Here is a 19,728-nt window from a genome sequence, read left to right on the forward strand (position 1 = left end):
ATGAACAATTTCAGTTGCCTCCTAACTCATTTTCTTGCCTCCATTCTCCCATTCCTCCAATCCATCCTCCAGCCTGCTGCCAGGGCGATCTTCCACAACACAATTTGATCATTAACCTTCTCTACTTAAAACTTTCAATGGCTCCCCAAATGCCACAAGATGAAGTTAAAACTTCTTTGCATGGTGATCAGGGCCCAACATGATTGTTCCCTGACTACCTCTACAGCATCATTTCTCCCCCCTCCTCTGCTAAACATCAATGACACTGATCCCTGGCTCGCTACGCTGTTTCCTCTTTTTTTTTTTTTTTTTTTAAAGATTTTATTTATTCATTTGAGAGAGAATGAGATAGAGAGAGAGCATGAGAGGGGGGAGGGTCAGAGGGAGAAGCAGACTCCCTGCCGAGCAGGGAGCCCGATGCGGGACTCGATCCCGGAACTCCAGGATCATGACCTGAGCCGAAGGCAGTCGCTTAGCCAACTGAGCCACCCAGGCGCCCCACGCTGTTTCCTCTTGAAGTGCCTTTGCCCCTGCAGCCTTTCCTCCCTCTGACCATCTGGGAAAATCCTTCAAGGCCCAGCGTGGATTCATTAGCTCTTCTGTGAAGCTTTCCCTGACCCTCTGCCCCAAGGTACATTCAGCTGAACATATTCTGTTGCGCCTCCAAAGTTCCTTGAACATCCTTCAATTACAATACTTAGCATATGGGCATCATCGCAACTTGTTTGCCTATCTGTCTCTCCTGTGGAGCAACCTGAGGTCATATCTTATTCATCTTTGTATTGTCCCTGACAAAGTCAAAACCCTCACATCAGCATATAAAGGCCTACATGCTCAGGCCGCACTGCCTCCTCTACATTACCCCCTCCCATGCTTTTCCTTGCCTACTCTGATTCTGCCACAAACACTATCGGTTATCACTCAAACTTGCCAGATACATTCTTGTCCAGGACCTTTGCACTTGGTGCCACTGTCAAAATGCTTTTGCCTAGATATCTATAAAATTTGCTTCTTCACCTTTCTCAAATGTTGCCCCCTCAATGAGGTATTCCCTGTCTCTCCAATTTAAAATTGCAACCTCACCCCTCACACACACACACACTCACACTCTCCTTCCTCCTTCACTTTTCTCCATAGCAGTTATCACTATCCAACCTGATATATTTGACATATGTACTTGCTTATCATTTTTCTCCTCTGACTAAAAAGTAAGCATTATGAAAACAGAGACTTCTGTTTGCTTTGTTTCCTGTAGTATCCCCAGCCCTTGCAAAAGTTATGGGTGTTTAGTATGTGCTCCCCTATAAATACTTGTTAATAAATGCATCAATCTTTAGTTTCTAGAATAATACCTAACACAGAGTAGGGGTTCAAAATGTTTCTTGAATTAATAAATAAATGAGTGAGTGAATGAATTAATGTTAAATCCATGCTTTATGAATGTGTTGAAGAACAGTCTTTGTAATCTGATCCTCATAACAACACCAGTAAGTAAGTTGAGTGGGTAGTATTATTCTCATTAGACCAATGAAGTAACTGAAAGGTTAGGAGCCTAAATTAAGACTGCATGGGTAGTTTAAGGTTTGCTACTCTTTTCATTTCTGTATTAAAAGGTAAAGACAATTCTTTGCACTCTGTTCATGATGTAGCTCTAACATTTATTACACTATTTTGGTTCCTCTTGACTAGGAAGGCAATTAACGGGAGGTGCAAGGTACTAATACCTTTTATTACAGTTTGTGTCTTTCCTTATTAGGTGCCTTTCATAAGACAGATCCTTTTCTTTCATTTTCAAAAGTGGATTAGGCACTCATACAATTTTGCCCCTCGGAGTGGTTTGTACATGGCTACCCAAGAGGACATCACGCTACAAATCCTGCCAGAATGAACTGGAAGGTGAGTGTGGCATTTGTATCTTGAGGATGAACAGGTTGTTTGATGCCAAGTTTGTGCTAATGGAGGTGTCCTTAATGTGTTAAGACCCAAAGGAGAACAAATTCAACAACAAAACATTTCAGTTTTTGGCATGTCTATGGAGAGTTAACTTTCCATTGTTCAAGGGTTAATTATCCATTATGTGAACCACTTCTCTTTCTCCCTCTGGCTGCTTACATCTAGGAATTCAGTTTACTAAAGGATAAGTAGGGAAAATAAAAAGATGCAAATGAAACTAGTACATTTCATTTATATATATTAGAAGCTCTAGAAAAGAACTCGGTGTAGGAGACAGAATTAGATACAGTTTGCGGACTGCCAAGTTGACTGACCATTGACAACAGACTAAATTAAAGCACATTCCACACAATATCTTTGTTTCTTTCAGTTATTGTTTATCAGGGTTGGCTTGTAGTATATGAAGTTACTCCCTGAATGTAATTCATGTCAGCCAGGTGACATGTAAGGTGCTGGAAGTTCTCTCCTCTGACGTCCCCAGAGCACTAACGGTGCCTTAGTGTCCTGTGGCTTAATGACTGAAGCAGCACCAAGAAATCCCACCAATTTCTCTACTCATCCATGAGGAACAATTGCACTTAGCTATTTTCAGCTATTATTTGCCTAAAAAGGGGCACTTAACTAGTGCCTTAAGATAGGGCGAATGATTGTCCTTTTGCTTCTGTCTTTACTGTGCTGTCTGCCCACCCCCCCGCCACTGCCTAGTTCACAGGGCATTCAGAGGCAGTCTTCATGCCTGTCCACATGTGATAATCAGCCTGAGCTCCTTAGATGTTGGGTCTGAGGAAAGGAAGAACCACCGATTGACTGTAAGTGATTAACTGACAAGCTGGAGAGGACTTTGGCCAATATGATACATTCTAGGTGAGTCTGGTCCTTTCAGACTGCATGAGCACAACAAGCTGGTATGTTGCCACCCTCAAGAGTCCTGGAAAACGAAAGGAACGACTGCAAGCTCAAGACCCCATGTTCCGTCAGGAATGCCCTGTGCATTGTGGAAATTTGAGAAGGTACATCGGCAGACAGCGGCAGGTGCTGTTAGCGAGTCGGAAGATCTGATATGGGAATTTAAGGGGTTCAGATAGAGAAGAATCTATTGATATGTTTTCTGGACATATTCCTTTTGTTATGATAAATAAAACATATACACTGTCAATGCGCTGACATACAGATATTCATTAATCACCTACTCACTGATCCTCCACTCAGACTGAGCAATTTGACATTGGTTGGGAGGGAGATAAACATAAAATGCACTACCTGCCTTCTAACCACTTGTAGTTTCATACCTACAAAAAACTCCAGTTCAAAGCAGTATATGATAAGTGCCCACTGAAACCCAGAGATTTTTAAAATGCTATCCATGTCAGAAGGGGAAATTAACTTTTAGTTTGGGTTATCATAAACAGCTTCAGAGAAACAAGTGTGACTCGGCAAGGAAGTGATATGGCTGGGTGTCTTGAAAAGGTGTCTGGAAAATTATAGTTGCCGATGCTGATACGTAAATACAGCATGAAAGTATTTAGCATACAGCTAAGTAACTGAGAAACTGGAATAAATTGGGACATTTGTATATAAATTCATTCTTACAAAATAAAGCGAATTCATTAAATACAGCCTCAATTTTAAGATAATTAATAGCAATTTAATTTCTTTCTACTTAATTTTAACTACTCTATACATACAGCAATTATTATTTTGAGATTGTGCATAATAGAATTTAGGTTTATAATCTAACATGTATATTTGATGAAGGATAATCACTAATCTTATTGGCTAACCAAATCTCACCTTTTGTAGATACTGTTCATAAATATTTGTACAAAATTTCTGTGTTGTCAATGTGATAAAATGTCAACTACATTTCACTTAAGGTCAATTTGCAAAACGTCTGATTGAATTTAAAGGCAAGTAAGCCTACCTAGTAGTTGGTCATATTTTCAATAGTTGAGTATAGCTTTGTCATTATGTAAGTATATATGCACTTATAAGCTAACATATGTACACAGACACATGATACAATAAATCAACCCCTTCTTTTTAACTTTTGAAAATACGTACCTTTTTAAAGGAATCATAAATATCAAAAAGCATTTTTATATAAATAAGAAAGAATAATTTCTTATTGGTGTAATCATAATTCTGTTATTTAGCGATGTCATCTTTGTCTAATTGTGACTGCCTAATTAAATGAATGTAACATGCAGGAAGCACTTACAGCTAAAATGTACACGCAGGAAAATATTCATTCTATAGCATGCATCCTCTGAAATGACATTATAATTTTTTGAGATGCGCACTGAAAACCTGAAATACTGATAGTACACTATTAAGGTTTATAAACAGGCATTGAAAAAATCAGGTATTAATAAAACAATTTAAGCAGAAAGAAACACATCATTATCTTGCCTTTCAGGGATGTACTGATCATATATGGACTTATATACTCCAACTTAGGAGTTGAATTCTTCCACAGCCATGTGGACCTCCAGATCTTGCCAATAATAAGGAAAATCTCTCTGGCAGGTTATATTTTTAAAATGTCATCTCTTGGGATACACTCTTAGATACTCATGTTTACCTATTCTCTGCTTAAAGATGCTCAGAAATTTTTATATATTAGATGTAGGAGATTTCAACATCAAAATGTTTTCAAAGTGTTGGAGATCCAGCCTGCCTTTGGTGTAGTCCTAATAGACATCCTTACCAGAGACTTACAGATAATTCTCCTGGGAGTCTACAGCCTGAGTGTTAACTGAGTGAAGCACAACCTCCTACGTAGGCCTTGGTGGTAATGGGCTAAAAGCTAGTTACATTTTTTTATACCATATTTTAAAAACTTTAACACCATCTTCCTATTCAACCTCTTTCTTTAAAAAACAAGAGACTAATGGAAAATCCCCAAGAGACATTATAACATACAAATAGTATGGCCATAACTAGCATGTCTAACTGAAATAGGCAAACTTTACCGTTATGTAAAATGTTTATCATACTCATCCTAATAAAACGTGGAGACCGCTTCCTATCACGATGACAGGTAAGGAATTTGAGGTGCCTCACAAATGATAGGTATCGTGATGTGAACCTGAAACTGTTCTAGAGGTCATGAAAGACCTTGATGAGGCTGTAGCAGGGGTAAGTCTCTGCAGAGAACTTGGGATGTATGAGCATGTGTGAGTTAAGCATCTGAATCGTCCAGAGTAGCAAACAAAATTCCAAAGCTAAGTACCAATGTAACATGTTGGATGACTACACTAGCTTGGACAAGAGTGCATACAACAGGCACACACAATACACATCTGGTTCAATGTAAAATCAACTATTGCTAAAGCATTTTCGACTTTTAGGAGGAATCTCCTGGCAATGTGTTAACAGCAAGGACAACTAAAACAATAAAATAGCATTTCTTTCCACCAAATATTTAAGAACATCGAGTAAGTGCCCCTTAGGCTGGGTTGTGGTTCTTGGAAGTTTTAGCCTATGAGAACCATATTGGGGACATCAAAGACTCCTCCCTCTTTCCAAAGAGCAATTTACTTCAGATGCTGCCACACACTCAAATGCTTTTATGGCCACCATGTTTTTTTGTTTGTTTGTTTTTTGTTTTTTCCACTTTTAATATTTTGGAATACGCCAGATTCTTGAAACTGGAAGGGAGACAAGAAAACACGGTAAGATCAAATACCTTTGAAAGAGCAGTTAAGTAGGTGCCTGATGGCAAAGGGCAAATACACATTCCAGCTGAAATTCCACTTCCGGGGAGAGTGTGAGTTATCAGTAAGGACACGGAAGGCACACATTGGCTCTGAAAGCTCGTCTGTTGACTCCTCTGCTAGTCTCATATCAAACAGGATGCAACCACCCCCATTCCATTCCTTCGACAACTTCCCAGAGCACACTCAATCAGAGTCCCTTATATTGAGGACAATACTATATTTGGGTTTAATACTGTGAGGACAGTCATCTAGTTTTCCTATGTCAGGATGATAAATTTCCCTGGAACCAAATAAGGATTCTCACTGCATTCTTCTATCCGATACCCTGAATGCAGAAGAATAAAGAAGAGGGTGTGACAAATAATTTTTTCCAAAGGTCGGGTTAGGGGAGGTTCCCTCACATTTAAAAGCAACCAGTTCTTAGCAAAGCGATCTTTAGAAGAACAGTATTAACAATATTCCTTTGCTATGCATCTACTTTTCTTTCCTGCTTAGCTGGGGATATAAGTATTCTGAGCAGAATGTAAATGTCCAGAATAGAGATGCGTGAAGTTGGTAGAGAGAAACTCCAAATGAACGATGAGTCCCACTTTCATTTCCCCCTCTTACCACCCCAAAAGCTACCTCCCTGCCCTCACACACTCACCTACCTTCCTCCTCCCACAAGCATGTTTGCTAGGCATGTCAAGGCTGACATCCATCGGTGGCAGCATGAAGCCTATGCCTGCAGGATCCTCCTGAGAACGGACTCAAGGCTCTGCCATTGTCTATAGAGTGCTCTCAGCTGTGCACATGAAAATCTTCATCATTCCGTTGGATTGTTTGGTAGCGTTTTAAAAAAAATTGTATTTTTTTTTAAACACCCTTTATTTCCTGACTGCCTCAGAGACACCAAGAATAGAATCCTTGACACATCAAATTCTGGAACCTCACCACTCACCAGGACTGTGGTTCCTGATCCAAGGAGTGTCGACTGAGAATCAGCACAGTCTCTTGAGAGTGTCCAGGCCTGGCTGCTAAGCTCCCTGCTCTGATTAGTTTGTCGAGTTCACAGTGTTCCAGAGTGCTGAAGCACAGAAATTAGGGAGGGGAGGTGGAAGGAAAATCACTGGAGCCTCTTACGATCTAACTTCCACTAACTGAGAGGAAATGTCTTATAAATAAACAACAGCAAGAGAAACAAAAAAACCCCATCCCGTCCTGCCAGAGGAATGTACATTATTGTCTCCCGACGGAAAACTTTACACCACACCAGAATGCAGCCATGTCTCCTGAAACTACCTCCCTCAAAACAGAAAGAAAAGGAGAATCAAGAAGAAAAAAAAAAAAAAAAAAACGCCAAAAATGATTTTTTCATCCCCTTGAATTCTGTTGGGAAGTTCATGTGAGTTCCCAGTAGACAAACTAAACGAAGCAGTTTCAACAGTGTCACTGTTCCAGGATTTCTTGCAGAGCCTGCTTATTAGCAAAATTTCATTTCTGCCCAGATCATTGCTGTGCCATCCGGACATTTTCAGAAGGGAAGTTCAGGGAAGCGGGGGAGGGTACGACTGTGGAGGAGAGGAAGAAGAGAGGACAAAGGAACACTCCTGATGAACCGGAATGCCCTGGCCACGGCCATGAGAAAGCCGGCCCCCACCCACCGCCCGACCACTGCTTGTTGAGGACTTGGTGATGCAGTGTGTGTAATCTACTTACTCTTTCTGCTCGGGAGGCTGAGGTTCCTACATTTCCAGCTCATGCTGGACTGTACCGTAAGCAACAAGTGAAATGAGTTCAGTGATCTCATTCTAGTCCTTCGACTCCTGTCCACATCGCTAAGCGACTGCACAGCTTGGCACAGGCCAGGATGAGTCAGCAGTCTCTGGTCATGAGAGGCCAGGCCTGGAATAGCAGGGGGGGTTTAGGTCAGGAGCAAAATGAAGCAGAAAGGCAGTCTAGATGGCAGGGCTCGGCTCTGCAATACACGGAGATACTGCAGGTCAAAATGAAAGAGCCTCCTCAGCTCGGGGGTGAAGACTGTAGGATTGCAGAAAAAGGAGCAGCCAGGGAAAAACTTCCAACAGCTGCCTACCAAACATAACAAGAACAAATCAGAGTACCATGGGCAGGAAAAAAGGGCACTGCCAGAGCCCTGGAGAAGAAGAGAGGTTCGTTAAGATTTCTGGAATACCTTTTTTTTTTTTTTTTCCATGTGCTCCTGCACTTGATTTAAGAAACAGTGGTTACCTATATACTATCCTGGCATTTTGGTATTGCTTTCCCAATTTAGTAAGTAGCAAAACAAACAAATAAAAGCAAAGCCTTGCCGTTAAATAACAAGAAGCCTCCTACTCCATAAAAGAATGTAATTATAGATAAAAGACTGATATCTCAAAGACGTACATTTGAGTCCATAGTGTCTTTGTATAACCTGTAAAATACTGGTCACAAATGGCTACAGAGAAGTACTCCTTAAGTCAAGCTTGGGTGGGGAGTAGAGAAGAGCTGAGAGAAAAGAGAGGGCCAAGTTCAGTGACAAACGCAGAGGACATATGACATGGTGTCCGTACTTCTACTCAATGGGGTCAGCATAGATGTCTGTCAGAAATAGAGACTTCCCACCAACAGGACTTTCCAACATCTCTCCCAGTGTTGCCGTAATACAGCAAGAGGAGAGGGAAAATAAAATATCAGAGGGAAAAACAAAGTTCAACATAAAAAAAAAAAATCAGTCAGTAATAGACATTTTGTTTGGGAGGAGGCAAGTTGCCCTATGAGCCAACGGATAAGGAAAAAATCTTAGTATCTGAAACAACCTTAGAGGAACCATATCTGGATAAGGAGCTTGAGGTGGTGACCGAGAATTATCAGTAAATAATAGTGATGACCTCATAATAAGGAAGAAAGCAATCTCAAGTCAGATGGTGTGCAGCAAGAATGGCATGGAAAGAGAATAAGATCTGCAGAGCTGGGCAACACTAGTAAAAGATTTCTTTAAAGTTCTTTGACAAGGAATAATAAGGACCCACTATACATTCCTAATTGTTATCTCTTAGAGATGCATACATACGTACGATGTGTAAGAAAATGGAGAGTAAATTTTATTTAGTTTTCATTCTGGAGTGTACTAAATTATTTCAACACATCTTTATTAAATAAATGCTCAGCCTTGGGCAGATGAACTTTCTAGCCTCGATTTTCTTGTCTTTGAAATGGAATATTATCCCCTTGTTGAATTATTTATAAGGCCTGAATCAGTGTTTGTCAGTCCTTATCATAGCAGTGTCTGTCACATGGTGAGCACTCAATAAACTGCTATTGTTTTTATTTGATTATCATATTTTCATAAGTGCCCACTGAAAGAGTCATTTCCAGTGTTGTTCCCCTGGATTGAATGGAACCCATATGAAGGCTCCATCCAGTAAAATGAGTTGGGTAACACTCCTCAGAGAACGCTGCTTTAAAAAGCTCATTTCTGTCTGGGTGTGTTAGACATTATTCTTGAACACAGAGCATGCTGAGAATCTATTATGTTAAAGTCCCAATTTGGGGTATCTATACTGTCAAACCAGCTTGAAGCTTAACAGTGTCCAGTAACTAGGAGCCTAAAAAAGAAAAGAGGGATTTTTAGAAGGTCCTCCAAAAGCAACAGGATAAAAGTGCTATTGGCCTTGACCGCATGATGAGGGTTTTTTACCAAAGGGGAAACTTAGTCCAGTTGATCATCCCAGCCTAATTGATTAATTGTGGGTCTGACCATCTGGCTGATGAATGCTGACACCCAGCAGTGATTACTGTGTAACACAAATCCGGATGTGCTCTCCCTGATGCCTCCCACAATAATGGCAACTCTGAACTTAAGGTTAGTTTATTCAGGCCTCTTGGCTCAATCTCTTCATGGAACAGTGGTTGTGGCAGGGAATATTTTACTAGACCTGGTCAAGCATTATCTTCTCTTATTTCAGTTACCCCCTCCTTCCCAACTCCACGCCTACCCACTCCTGAGCCCTCTCTTGTCTATAATCACTTTTCATGCAAAGCATTCCATCTGTAGTTTTCATCATACTGTCTGATTCTCTCATTTCCGGTTGCTCTATTCTGAAAAATATTTGGTTTAAAAGACCTGTACTGCTATTTCACAGGGAATCCTATTGAGACGTTTTTTATTGTATCTTCTTTGCTACTCTTTTGCTTTAAATTAATCTGTGCTTCCAAATTCTAGATCTGTATCTCACCTAACTCATAAGCCTGATTAAAAGGCCCCTATATTGCCTAAGTTCTCCATGAGGTTAACAGAATACAAGGGTTAATAGAAGATAATTCTTATATCTTGAACCTACATCTGATCTTCAGTTAGGAGTGTCCTACAGAGAAGACTCTGGAACATATTTCACTGCTAGAGAAGGAAAGTTAGGCTCCTGTAAATCACAGGAATCAATAGCAATGCCACCAATCCATACCTGGAGATAACCTGCATGCAGGAGAGTTTGCCAAGCAAATCAAATCTGAATGCATAAATATAAACCCTGGGGGACTACAACCGAAGGTTTTATTATTTTTCGTGGGAAGGCACGGGGGAGTAAACGGACACAAACTGTCTTGCACAAGCTTGGCCAATGAGTCACAACCAAGCAGGATCATCCATTTCCCCTCTCTTTTTCCCAGACTGATTTCCATCTCAAAATTCATCATGTTTCTTGTTCCCCACAGATGCTGAATTCTTCTCTGTTCCAGGCTGGGTTAGTGTTAATTTTCGGTAGAGGATGGCAATAGCACGCTGAACTGCAGAGTTCCAGACTGGGAACTGGGAAATGTTTTTGGCCTGACTGTCAGTAAACAACTATGTGTTTGGGGCAAGTCAAGTCCCTTAACTCCCCATGTCTCAGTCTCTTCATTGAAAAATGATAGGGTAGGACCACATGAACTCCATAATCTCTGCCAACACTAAGATTCTATGGTCCTATAGCTCATTTCCTTTTTCTCTCTGGCATCAACTGCTCAACCACTCTGCTTATAGTCCTTTCTCTGCTCTCAGTTACTGATGGAAAAATAGCTCCTTCATTTACTACCCGGTATTTGGTATTTGTAACCTCTCTCTCTCTTTCTCTCCCTTTTTTGATGCTAGCTATTTGGAGTCAGAAACACGAACCTAACTAGATAGATGCTTTAAATGTGAAGGCGTTTAAGGAGAATAGCTTTCCCATGTAGAGCATTCAGTGTAGCTCGGCATGGAGGAAGCCAGCCATCCAAAAGTGGAGCAAAGGGGCCAATTCACAAACGAGAGGAAGCCTTTCATAATAAGAGTCCCCAGACCCTTCAGTTTCGATAACACTAAATGCTACCAAGTTCCAGCTACTCTACTAATCAATCTCAGTGATGCAGTTCTTATTCTACCTCCACCACGTATTGCCAAGTAGGATTTAGGATGGCATAGTAATAAGAGCCAAGAGGACAATCTGTCATTTATTTTCCTCCAAACTTTCCGAAATTTCCCATTTGGGCTCTGTTTCCCAGTTTTAATTTGGTAACTGCCATTTTTCAGCATTTCTTTTAACAGGTTACTAATAATTTCTGATACAGGATCTCATATTTCATTTTGTGCTGCTAGAACTGCTGTTAATATTTCATCTGCCTTCACTTCGGCTCAGAATGAGGGCTGCTAGGTTTTGGATACATGGTTAACACTTTGGTTCTGGGGACTGGGTCATCAGTGTCTGTCCAGTTTTGTCCATATCTTGTTGGGGACAAGATTGCCTGTCTCAGAAATAGCTCAGGGCAGGGTGTGGTGGACATTCTAGGGATACTTCAGAGTTGTTGTTGTTATTATTTTCCTGGATATTTATGAAAACAACAAAAACGAGATTTTGTGTTTGTTCTCCCAGGTAACTTGCTATCGGCTTCAGTGGTAGTGTTCTAGAAGCAGAGGGCAGTGGTTAAGAACCAGGGTTCACAGGAAAATCTAGGTTCAAATTCTGGCTCTGAAACTTATCACACATAGCATGTTAGGCCAGTTCCTTAACCTATCCAAGCCTTTGTTTTCCCACTGGTAAAACGGGGGTTATAATAGTATCCACCTTTATTGCTATGGGGATTCAACAAATTAATGTAAAGTGCTAAGGACTTTCTGAGTCCTCAGGAAGTGATGGGTATCATTATTATCCTAGCATTAATAATCTACCAATTTACATCATAGTGTTATTTTGCAACATCTTTTCAAGGTCAACAAATTACTTTTGAGTCTAGACCTTTGTGGTTTGCTTTATTACAGTTCACATATAAGAAATTCTCAGTGAAATCAAGTAAAATATTTTAAAAATGGTCCTTAAAACAATATGTAGTTAAAAATAGTACATAACATCATATTATATCATCTTTCAATCTAGCATCAGATTCTCAAAAGTTTTTTTTAAGATTTTATTTATTTATTTATTTATTTATTTATTAGAGAGAGAGAGAGTGCACAAGCAGGGGGAGTGGCAGAGAGAGAGGGAGAAGCAGGCTCCCCACGGAGCAGGGAGCCTGATGCAGGGCTCAATCCCAGGCCAACTCAGCCACCCAGGCACCCTCTCAAAAGTTTTTGTTCATCTAATAGCCAGGCCTAGATAAGGTGCCTTGTACCAATGCTAATCCATTCCACAAAGAGATGGCTTATCGTATTTACTTTTCCACACTCCTAAAGAATACAGATTATTCTAATATTCTTTGGGTATGTATTAGACAGGGTCCATTAGGAGAGAGAAACCACACAGCAATTTGAATAGGAAAAGTTTAATATAAAGAATTATTAACTATAACAGCGGATTGCAGTAATGAGGGAGTAGCTAGTAAGAAGTAAAGAGAATTCTAAATTATATAAGAATAGCAAATATTACTTGTAGGGCTGAGATACAGTGCCCAAGGAAGAGTTCCCTCCAGCCCTGGAGTGGGATCCAGATCTTGGTGGACCAGGCACAGATACTGATGAATGAACAGCAGGGAAATTGCTAGAGAGCTGCATTAGCAGATCTTGCTGGAAATCTGCACTCTAGGGAGTAGGGAAGCTGTTCACAGGGAGGTGTCTCATTGGAGGCGCTCTACTACACAAACCACCCAATATGTGTGTGTGTGCGCACGCACGTATGTGTGCATGTGCGTGCATACATGTGTGGTGGGTGCTGGGGGAGGCTGCTGGTCGCTGGGCCCTGGAGAAGCTACATGTTCTTCAGCTGCTGGACACCAAAGCAGCTGTGTGTGCTGCAGGAGCCAGGCCCTGGAGAAGCTATGCATGCTGCTGGAATCTGCCAAAGGAATACCCAGGAACCAGCAAGGAAAAGCTCTTCTTCCTATAATGTCTCTCCGAACCCCCTACTAACAAAGTACACTCACACCAGCTTGGAAAAGAAACATATTTAAAGGACTCAGATACATTTTTGTAGAGAACGTAAGGAAGGGTAAATTTGGACTGGAGAGGTAATGGGTTGATAACTCAAAGTTATCATTATTTGCTCACATATTTTATAAAAATACTCACTTTGCTGATTATAATCCAATGTTCTCAACTTACTACAATACTGTTCACCTTTCCTAATAAATTGACTCTGCATAGCTAAATAAATACTGTCAGAATTAAGGAAAATAAGATTCTATTAAGAGTAGCAATACTCGGGGTGCCTGGATGGCTCAGTCAGTTAAGCGTCTGCCTTCGGCTCAGGTCATGATCCCAGAGTCCTAGGATTGAGCCCCGAGTCGGGCTCCCTGCTCCTCCAGGAGTCTGCTTCTCCCTCTCTCTCTCTCTGCCCCTCCCCCCACCACTCCTACTCTATCTCAAATAAATAAAATCTTTAAAAAAAAAGTAGCAATATTAGTATCTGTATAATAATCTTTTTCCTCAAGTGCTGCCCACGTGTATTTTAATTGTTTATAATTTACAGATTAAGAAAAAGATGTACAGAAATACTAAACTATTGACCTAAATTTATGCATCAGTGATCCCAGTCCAGAATTTCAACTAAATAGATAATCAGAGAGTCATTACACACAACCCACAGCTTCAAGAGAGGTAAAAATTATCTCAATTATCATTTTTACTTTTTTTTCCTTTCCTTTTTATTGACTCCAGAATCCATATTTGCTGTTGACTCATTTTTTTGGGAGGCTGTTAAGTATAGGTTGCTATTTTTAAGAAATATGTATCATATATTTAGGAGGAAATTTTTCCTATGGTTCCTGTCTTATATTGTTACATCTTTAATATCAAATAGAGAAGCATCAGGAAATGACCAATTTGGTGCATTCCTCAAGGTATACAGTGATCACTCTTAGAACTGGTTTTACATATAGATAAGGAGGTATCTTGCCGAAATACCAACCCTGTTTCACCTAATTCTTAAATTCCTTTAAAAAGAGGCCTGGGGGCACCTGGGGGAGCTCAGTTGGTTAAGTGTTTGATTCCTGGTCTCAGCTCAGGTCATGATCTCAGGGTCCTGGGATGGAGCTGTGCATCAGGCTCCCTGCTCAGCGGGGAGTCTCCCTCTCCCTCGGCCCCTCCCCCCCACCCCCATTCTCACACTTGCTCTCTCTCTCAAATAAATAAATAAATCTTTAAAAAATAATAATAAAAAAATAAAAAGAGGCCTGAACCTTTTATTCTCTAATTAGAGGTAGGGTTTTAAAACACAAACTTTTGACATTAGGAAAGGTTGTGCTGGTGAGAGGCCGGAGGCACAGAAAGCAGTTCTGGGGAGAAGAGAGTCCTGTGGAGAGGAGACTGTCGCCAGGCGAAGGCCACAAAGCATGCGTCTCACTCATTTACCCATTTCCCCCCATGCCTGGCCAGAAGTAGTACTGTCTGTGCTCGACGTTATGGGCAGGACCCGCTTGCTTCCTCACAGTTGTGTTCTCTGAAAACCAGTGGTTCATGGAGCAAAGCAAGCCCAGTCAGGCTGTGTCACAATCACTGGCAGCCTCCTGGATAGCTGCGAACAGTCGTCTCTCGGATGCCCCTCCTTTGGGTTGTGTGTAAGGACTGAGGATAAACCTAATGACCTGACATACGTTTGATCCCCACCTCCCCAACAAACACATACACACACCTCTCCCTTGTGATTCCTGAGTCCAAAGGGGGGGATGATGACAAAGGAGAGCCGGAAGTCCATGTGAGTCAGGCAGGCGAGTCTGTTTTATTTTAGTTTGCCCTTCTGTTCAGCAGGCTTTTCTGCTCTGACCCACTATACTTACCCTGTCGCCTGCTCTCACTAGCAACATGCCTTTTTAATCAGCCTTCCTGGGGTCTGCATTTGATTACAGCATTTGTGTTCTATTTTGATTCTTTTGTACTGTGCCCTGTGGTGTTAGCTTGAAAGGTGTTATTTATAAAATGAAATTCTATTGTATTGCCACTTGGATTCAAAGAGGACATATAATATTAATGCAAAATGTATTTAATAGTATCTTGAATCTATTAAATCAATTTCTTCATGAGAACGCAGAAGTGGGGGGAGGCAAGTTGGTTAGTAACCAGGTAATAAGATTTAAGAATTACCTGAACTTTCCTTTACAAGCACTTGTAAAAGCCCACACAAGAATCATTCTCTTAACGTCAGGGTTTCCAGAAGGAGGAGACTACCTATCCTCAGCCAGCCCAGTGCGGTGTGCACCTGTTTAAACATTCAATTGTGAAGGCCAAACATTTTCCTAGGCCTCAGATGCAAATTTTTTTACTAAGGAAACCATGAGACGAAACACAGATATGACTTTTTTACTACCTAGGAAGATTTAGGTGAAGAAGGAAATATAATCTAGCAAGATTTGTAAAAAAAAAAAAAAGGAAATTTCTTATGTTCCTGACTCCTCTTGAAAGCAGGCTAAGAAAATCCTAGTGATACCAAGACTAGAGGCAAAGTTTTCAGGGTGACATGTTTAGAATGATGTTCTCACCCAGCGTAAGTGCAGGTTTCTTTATGGCTGCTGGGCCTCCGTAGTTTGATTAGATTGATGAAGGAGTCCCCAACTTCTTTTCACTACGAATTTTATTTTTTTTAAAGATTTTATTTATTTATTTGAGAGAGAGAGAGAGAGAGAGAGAGCACCAGCAGGGGGGCAGGGGTAGGGGGAGAGAGAGAAGCAGACTCCCCGCTGAGCAGGGAGCCCAATGCAGGGCTGATCCCAGGACCCTGGCATCATGACCTGAGGACCTTGAGATCATGACCTGAGCCTAAGGCAGACACTTAACCGACTGAGCCACGCAGGTGCCCCCTTTTCACTTCTAATTTTAATGTATCCCCAACACTGAAACATTATATCATGGTATCACTGCTTGCTTGTCACAAGTGTTGCTGCACACACACCATTCTTCCCCTAAACCTTTTTTCCCTCTGTTGATACAACTGAAATCATCAATGGCTAAGCTGCTGTTTGAACAGGGAATAAGGAAGGATCCAGTGTGGAAGACAATTTAGCAGTGGGGCCCTATAGAACTTGCCAAAAGAAACTTTCGCACCCAAGGGAAGTTGGCTGTGCAGCCCTGGATGACAGCACCTAGATTATCATGTGTTCTCACTCACTGGCTCAGTAGAGAACTCCAGGAAAGCTAGGGTCCAGTTTCTAATCACAAAAATGGGAATAACTGTATTTATCCTTTTCTACATGCATTGGGCTTCTTTAGGGTTGAATGTGATAATAGTTCTGAAATGCTCTAAATTCTTTGAAGTGAAGGTGGGATACAAATGCACAATGTTATTAACATGATAGTTCAGACCCTTTTTTGGGTTCAAGTCTAGATATGAGAAACATTGACAGATGACTAAATTTGCACCCCTTTGGGAATAAATTATATACCCTCGTTCATAAATGACATCCCAAACATAAGGAGCTAGGATGTGTTGGGAAATAGACATCTCAACCTTGAATGAATCAAATTATAAGCTACTTACATAAAAAGATCATGTTATTTACCTCTGTATCCATCTAGATTCTACCATATTGGTTTACATTATTTAAGTGTTCCATTAAAATTTCTTGAATTGAACTGAAAAATGAGATCATACAATTTTAGAGCTGAAAGTAGCTAGAGATCACACAAGTCCAGTTAACTCATTTGGCAGATGATAAAACCGATACCCAGATAAATTAAATAACTTATTCAAGTACAATATTAGCAATGTTACAAGTCTTTGGAGGAGTTGTTAAAGATCTGCCACTGAAAATACATCATTCAATCAATTAAAACAAAATAGATGTTCCTTTGTCAAATAAGAAGTACTCTTCAATTCAAATAAATCTGAAGTCTTCTGATCTAACCAGGGAGGCTGAAGCCTAAAGTAACAAGTAAACTTCATTAAATGGCCATAGACCATCAATGTGCTAGAAACGCCAAGTAATTAAAGTTGCTTATTTTAATACTGTGCCTATCCCCCAATCTGTTGGCATATTTCTTAGGTAAAATCAAGGTTGTACAAACAAAAGGTAATGTCAAATCTTTGAAATTATTCATGAAGGTGGAATTCAAAAATGAAATTAGTTTCACCTATTATTTCAGTCTACTATTAAGCCATATTGTAGACTGTAAACCAAATTTAAATTCTAGGTTTTGGGAAGTAAAATAGGACAAGACACTTTATTCTTTGTTAAAAAAAAAAAAAAAGCAGGCCTATAGCAAGAAAGGCAATTTCCCTTCGATGTATCGTATTTGCAGAAACAAGTTGTTTAACTCTTGGCTCAGCTGTCTGGTTAAATTAGCACCATAACAATAAAAGCCAGTCAAACTATCCTTTTGATTGATTTTATTTCTTCTTCTTCTTCTTTTTTTGGAACAGTATTAATTTTTTTCCTTTCTTTTATCTTAAATCAACCAAAATATTTAAATTATTAATTAGAATGTAAACAATTTATAGTCAGGGTTATTTTCATAATCTCCTAAAAACCGCAGCAGGGTGACTGGCATACAACAGCCACTGAATAAATGTAAAATTTCAATTGTTGTAGTCATCTAGGAAATCTCCAATGAGCTACTTTTCATTTTTCCAAAGCCCCTAGCACACTGGACATCCCTGAAGGTCACACAGAGAGCAGAACTTGGAGCAAACGGAGCAAACGATAGCAGCAGGCTTGGTGCTTCTAACACGTGGAGGGCCTGTCGAACACTGCTGTTTGTGTATTACCGAAACTGGATTCCAGAAACATGATCGGGCTTTCACAGGTCAAGTTCAATTTATTAACTTGGCATTTCAGCCTCCACTTCTTGCTCTACCTTTCTTAGGCATCCCAGGTTCCAATCCTTCCCAACAAGTATTCTAGAGTATAGCTGGACTGTATTAGTGTTGCCTTTATCCTGGTATTGTCAAGGGAGTCCTAAATTTTAAATTTTCTTTTCTGTTATCTCCATAATTTGTGAAGTCATGTCTGGACTTCTGGGTTGGAATATTACGCATTCATTTACTATCATTCAATAAGCATCTACTGTGTGTGAGACACTAGGAAAATAAATAGAAATAAGGCTTACTTCCTGCCTTCAAAGGACTAAGGAATTCACAATGTAGTGGCTACTTCTCAAATACAGGATAGATGTTCCTGCTTTTAAGCTTTTGTTCTTCCCTTAGTTGGAGTGTCTTATTGTTATTCTTTTATTGATCTAATTGCTGTAGTTATCTTGTGTTCTACCTCCACATAAATCATTTTGTAGTTTTTGCCGTCCACATTAACTTTCCTTTTGTTTCGCCTACACAGCTAGAGTTGACGCTCTTGCCTACCCAATACCCATTCCCCCAATTCTTCCTAGCTACAGACCCCTATTTTGTTCAGAATGCCAATGTGCCCAGTCCTGTATGATGAGTTATGATATTTCTGAGCCAATTATGACAAATCTGTTCCCTGATTTTCTTGCCTCCCTAGCAACCAAGTGTGGCTTTGGGACCCGGTTCTATACAGTAAGATCTATGTGGCAATCTGCTGGCTTCTGAGAAAGCGTTTTCTTTTTTGATAAAGGTAGAGGTAAAAGGCGATCCTTTGGCATTCCCTTCTTCCCTCTTTTTTTTTTTTTTTTTAGGTTTTTATCTAAATTCCAGTTAGTTTACACACAGTGTAATATTAGTTTCAGGTGTACAATATAGTGATTCAACACTTCCTTACAACACCTGATACTCCTCCCCCTCTTCCTTCTTTGAACATAGACATGATGCTTGGAGTTGCAGCAACTATTTTGTGATCCTAAAGCAACAAGCATGAACAAAAGGCAAAGAGAACCCCAGAGATGTTGGCCCTGGCTTTATCACACACCAGCGACTCCCTACCTCTGGACTTCCTGTTCTGTGAGAAACACAAACCCCTATTTGTTTAAGCCACTCAACTCAGGATTTCTGCTACTGAACACTTTTCTAACCAAGAAATATCTTTCATAATTTAAATTATCTGGACTATTCTTCTTAACCAAATGGTAAACACTGGTTACATTCTTGGCCTTTAATAAATAATCATTTGCTTCACATCTTGATTATATATACTAGACATTCAATACATGTAATGAAATTCTCACTCTGAAAGCAAAGGGGAAAATTGTAATTGTACTAAGATATGAAAAGAGAATTAAACCAGCTCAAAAAAGAAAAAAAAAATTCGAGTCTAAAATAAGAAGTTCTATGAGAAGAATTTGTTACAACCTAGTTCTGTTACTCATATAATAAAAGAAACTTTTAAAAGTTTTCCAAAATTAGGAGAAATTTATTTTAAGTAAGAAATAAAACATTAGAATATGCCCCAAAGGGATGGATGTTTTAAAGAAGAGATCATATAAACAAGATTTCTATTAAATACAAAGAAGACAATGCAATGCAGTTCCAGCTGTATTAAAACTAAGTGAGGAACCAGCACTTGTTAAATATCACTTGTAACGAGACACTTTTTCTGTCCCTCAGGTAGCATGACTGTGATTCACCCAAATGCTCAAGTCCTTAGCATGCTAATTAGCTTCCAAAATCTTTCACCCGAGGTTTAACCCATGCATGAGGAAATTGTTATAGCACTTGCTTTTGGAGAAAAGACTACAGAAGTTGGGACAGAAGCTATTTTCAAGCCTTCCAAATATTACAAGTAATGGGGAACT

General features: G+C 40.0%; 1 protein-coding gene across 15 annotated transcripts in view; it reads right to left on the reverse strand.

The window, feature by feature from the left end:
* ZBTB20 (zinc finger and BTB domain containing 20) overlaps positions 1 to 19,728 on the reverse strand; it is a 797,562-nt gene that overhangs the window by 297,168 nt on the left and 480,666 nt on the right. For 9 of the 15 annotated variants that reach the window (XM_032406586.1, XM_032406581.1, XM_032406582.1 and 6 more), the window contains 2 exons: positions 7,371 to 7,556; positions 6,613 to 6,738 (listed from right to left, as the gene is read on the reverse strand). The exons of 4 other annotated variants lie outside the window; for them this stretch is intronic. The gene's annotated coding sequence lies outside the window, so the exon portion shown is untranslated. The remainder of the gene's footprint in view (positions 1 to 6,612; positions 6,739 to 7,370; positions 7,557 to 19,728) is intronic. 2 more of the 15 variants (XM_032406587.1, XM_032406584.1) reach the window with 1 other exon arrangement.

This window comes from Phoca vitulina, unplaced genomic scaffold, assembly GCF_004348235.1.
Source record: "Phoca vitulina isolate PV1807 unplaced genomic scaffold, GSC_HSeal_1.0 scaffold8, whole genome shotgun sequence".
NCBI classification, from domain to species: Eukaryota; Metazoa; Chordata; class Mammalia; order Carnivora; family Phocidae; genus Phoca; species Phoca vitulina.